Raw genomic sequence first — 5,396 nt, 5'->3', positions numbered from 1 at the left:
TTGAATGAAACGGCGAGGAGCCGAGAACGGCGAAAGGCCGAGAACGGCAGTGGGGCCGGAAGTACCACTTAGCACGTGAAGTGCTTGTAGTCAGGTTGGGACTCCATGGATACATGCGATATCCTTACGGTAAGGACCGAGACCCCAGGCATTGGTAAGGCTTCTGGGGCGGCATGGCCGGGTCGCTTAAGTCTATTGGTTGACCTGTTTATCTGTGAACTATCTGATATGATTAACTGTATAATTTGCATATGTTATGAACTGCTTGAGTTTTCTTGCTGGGCTTCGGCTCACGGGTGCTCTGTGTTGCAGGTAAGGGCATAGATTGAGTCAACCAGCCATGAGTATGGAGAGCGTGAAGCGACGCGTACATGTGTTGGCCTGCCCGACTGCTTTGGTTGGGGGTATTTTCGAGAAATGGCTGTAATAACCTGTGATTTCAATAACGGATCAACTGTAAACTGATTTTAAGTTGTAAATAGTTTTCAAACCTTATTTTGGGATCCCAAATGTTAAATACTAGAAGTTTTCAATGAAACCACGCATTTTTAAAGATTACAGCCTTAACTTTTGCTTAGTCACACTTTTGTTTTAAAAACCTCGGTTAGCGAGTTCATTGCACACTGTTTTGTCTTATTGGTAACGGCTCTAAAGAAGTAGGGCGTTACACTCAAAGGGGTCGGTTGTCCCTTCAATGTTTGGAATGTGCTGTTTACGGAAACACTCGTAGATTGGCTCTATGTACTGAGCTGGATAAGGAGCGTAGTTCGCCATCAGCCATCCCCCATCTGAACCTACTTACTGGGTTGCTTGAGCCGCTGGCTGAGGCTGCGGTTGTCGCTGAGTCTGGGGCTAAGTCTGAGGCTGCGGCTGAGTCTGTTGTCATTGTTACTATACCAATTCTTCCACTTTATGACGTATTCGGACAATCTCAGCGGTGTTTTCCACAGCAGTAATAGTAGCAAACGTTCCCCTTCTTCAGACTTGAGGGGCTTCATGAGTCTCGTTGGCGGTGTTGGAGGCATTGGCATTCGTGTGTGCAGACCTTCCTTGCAACATCTTCTACAAAGTTCTAATAGTTTAGAAAACACGTTTGAACTTACCCTAATAGGTTCTAAGGCAAAACTTAGTCAAAGTAAACATAACTCGGACCTATCAGCTATGATTTCTTATGAAAAATTATGTAAGCCTTTCTTTATAATTAAGGTGTGTTTCTATACTAAGAAAAATAAGCCATATTTATTATTTTCTAAGTTTGTTTCTAACCATCCTATTTGACTTAATTATCAGGCTCGAAACTCATCGTTGTTCCAAAGTTAACCAAATTGAGGGAAGGTTGGGATCAGTAAAATCGTTTCCACTACTATGGCCCCCTAAACTCTCAATACAGATCCCGGTCCATTGATTTGTATCTACCTTCACTGAACTTAGCCATTATTTATTTATTCCAAATTTATTATGATTGTAAAAAAAAACCAAATGCATACATGTCATTCAAAAATAACAACTTTATTCATTTGGAAAAAAAAATTCACCAAGTAGAATCATAAATTCAAAAATTAAGAAATTAAGAAACTAAACTAAAAATAACTAGGATAAATCTAAAAATTAGGATCCTCTACACTTGACCCTTCATCTAACATATCATCATCTATTTCTTCATAATCATCATTACTATGAGCCTCAAAACTACCTCGGGCAATTTTCATTAAGATATTATGCTTTTGTTCGTTAGTGAATTGAAATTCAAACTTAGAGGTAAACCTAAGTCTAAGAAAATAATATCTCACGGCCACCGATAAATCATCTTCATCATCTATAGTCTTCCATAATTCTTATAATGTTGAAATTATAGAAGGAAAATCTTTAAAAAGCCTAATTACTAGGACATATTGTTCAATAGCTCTCATCATAATTTGCTTAGTAGTTTGAAGGTGAACTATCTCCTTGTGAAATAGGATTCATCTTTGAGGGATTCTTTCTAGCACTCCTATTGTATTCCTTGGTTCTCTAATCTTTTTCAATGCCTTAATGGCTCGGATATCTTGATAGGTCAAAGCTCCACCCATTCTTAACTGAAAACATAATGACTAAAACGTTAGCTATTAACATAAACACAATGACCATAACATAAACACTTACATTGGCGGTTAAATCCGGAGATTGTGCATGTGTATCAACAAGAATTTCATGCATATGAACTGTGGGCTCTGATACCAACTGTAATGCCCCGACTAATTCTAAGACATCGGACAATTAAAAACTACTATGACATAGCTACTATTTTGGAATACATATATACATAAATATTAGAACTTTATTAAAATTCCAATATACGGTACGGAATACAAAATATGGGATCCCATCGTTATTTACATAAAAACATAAACATAAACTTTTATTATTGTTTTAAAAAAACTAAATGCAGAAATACATAAGAACATAAATTAAAAGACTTGAAACAACGTCATTCTCGATCTTCCAGCAGTCCATTCAATCAATTCATCCACAATACACATGCCAAGTTACCACAAATCCATCCCGCCTTCCAAGCTAATTTTTATGCACCATCTAAAATAAAAGGAATGAGACTAAGCCCAGCAAGGAAAATCTACTAAAAACATATATCATAAATCATAAGACTATATCATAAAATATATACTACAAAACATATGATGTAAAAACGTATATCATATAGGACTACAATATTAATGGCCATTAAATCTTTTCCATAGCACGTGATAAAACCATCTAAGTCCCCAATCTACTAATCAAGGTAGGGTAAATCATAACTCTAAACCACAATAATGATTAAAATCTTGGGGTTTGCTATCTAAGCAACTATAAGCCCCAAGCAACTAAAAACATATTCATACATATATATAGCACATAACATATCATACCATATAAACATATCATAATTCATATAATCTAACCTATTTTTCTTACCAAAATCTGGGATATTGGAGACAAGAACGGGATGGAAAACTCCTAAAATCAACAATAAGAACCATGAGTTTCTAAAGAAATGGAAATGAAAAAGAGATCTAAACCATCAAGATGGAAACTTACTGAAGAACCTTAAGTTTCAAGAACTTAAACACCTAACCAAAAGCCATAATGATGAGTTAGAATCTGAAAGAAAATATAGAACTACGATGAACTAAATTTGAGGGTAAGAATAACTTGATAGTCTAGAACTTCGATCTACACCTCAATACTGAAATGTCACTCTATCTTACTTCCCAATTGTTTAGAAAAGCTTAGATTGGAAAGCTTTTAAATCCCAAACCCTAGTGTTTTCTCTCTAGAATAAACTTAGCAGCTTGGAGGCTCTGAAGAATGCTTGAATAATGAATGAAATGGATGAGTACTCGGTCCTATTTATAGATTTCAAGGAGTGAAACTAACCCCTTTTAAAATGAATAAATTTGAATTTTCGGTTCAACAGATGCCCAGAACTCGGTCAAAAACGTTCAAGAGCAAGTCCAAGTGGTTGAGGGCTGTTTCTATTTTAAATCCACAAAGTTTCAAAAATAGCTTCAAGAGTCAATATATCACCTACCCTAGGTGATATATCACCCCTACCTATGCCCCAAGATTTCGTGGTTTCGTTCGTGCGAAGTCGACATGTGTTCCGTATCTTCTGTAGGCAATGTATCAGCCCTATAAATGTGATATATCAGCATACGATGGTATTTAAAACATGTTTTTGCACACTTTCAGCATATTTGAAGTTTGTTAAAACAACTTTGACTGAGTAAAACGTAATCCTAAGAGTTGTTGGAAGGTTCTAGAGCTTCTAGATCTATCTTTTATTAATTTATTCATCTAAAATGCTTAAATCCTCAATAAACATGCTTGTGACAAGTGTCACGTTCTTATTAGTTCTATCTAAACCTTAGGTTATAATAAATAATATTTCTAGGACCAACTATATTAATCAAACCTTATGTTATAATTAATATTTCTGAACTATAGGTTAAACTTATAAAATCCATAACTACTTTTACGAGTTTCCAAATAAATCTTGGCTTGAAACAATAACCACTAAAACTAAAATACTACAAGTAATATTTCGAGACGCTACAGCAGAAGCCTTCATGTATTTCTTACAAGATATTATGCGCTTCCTCGACCAGAATACACCGTAAGAGGGGTAGCGAATGCCCTCGTCGATATAGAGTCCATTCAACCATAACATATCGCAGAGCTTGATATAGCATTTTTCTTACGCCCTTTTGATCGTCAAGTAACTTACCGGTTGTAAGGTACTCCACTATGGGGGTCATCCAGGTCAGTTTTATGCCAATCATTCTGACCTCAACTGTTTCTGCTATTATGGTCGGTTTTTCCAAGAACTCCACTGGAACTATGTTCAATGTATCCGCCTCTTTGGTGGTAGCAAGTCGAGCCAAAGCATCAGCATTTGAATTGTGCTCGTGGGGTACTTGTTCAATGGAGCTAAACTTGAATTCAGACAACTCTCTTTTAACCTTGGCTAAGTTGGCCGCCATCTTGATACCTTGAGCTTGGTATTCTCCCAATATATGATTGACTACAAGTTTGGAATCACTACAGCATTGGATCGTCTTTTCCTTTAGCTCTTTCGCCACCCTTAGCCCAGCCAATAAGTCCTCATACTCAGCTTAGTTTTTGGATGCTTCAAATCTGAACCTGAGAGCTGTATGGAATCGATGCCCTTCAAGTGAGATTAAAATTATCCCAGCTCCCGATATGTTTTCATTAGAGGATTCATCAAAGAATATTTTTCACAATTCCTGCACCGGTTCTCTCATCGGCTCGTCCTGAAAACCTGTACTTGGCCACGAAGTTAGCGAGGGCTTGACTCTTGATTGTTGTGCGTGGCATATATAATATCTTGAACTGACTGAGTCGATGGCCCACTTTAGTAGACATCCCTACGTTTCAAATTTTATCAAAACCTGCCTTAAAGGTTGGTCAGTTAAGATGTGGATAGTGTGGGACTAAAAATATGGTATGAGCTTCCTTGAAGCCAAAATAAGATAGAATGCGAGCTTTTCTATTAATGGATATCGGGACTCAGCTTCAAGAATTCGTTAACTTACATAATACATTGGTTTCTGTGCCCGATTTTCCTCTCAAACTAACACAACACTGATCGCATTTTTCATCAGATGCCAATTTTGATAGTACGGGGGGTTCAGCTAGGTGAGCTTTCAAGTCATTAAATGCATGTTCGCATTCTTTGGTCCACTCAAACTTCTTGTTTCATTTGAGCAAGTTGTAAAATGGGAGACACTTTTCAGTGGATTTTGAAACGAAGCGATTTAGGGTCGCCACCTTTCCAGTTAAACTTTGTACTTCCTTGAGCGACCTAGGCGAAAGCATTTCCAACAATGATATGATTTTTT

Source organism: Humulus lupulus, chromosome 1, assembly GCF_963169125.1.
Source record: "Humulus lupulus chromosome 1, drHumLupu1.1, whole genome shotgun sequence".
Taxonomy (NCBI): Eukaryota; Viridiplantae; Streptophyta; class Magnoliopsida; order Rosales; family Cannabaceae; genus Humulus; species Humulus lupulus.
The sequence above is the reverse complement of the archived record's forward strand: the minus strand, read 5'-3'. Positions refer to the sequence as shown.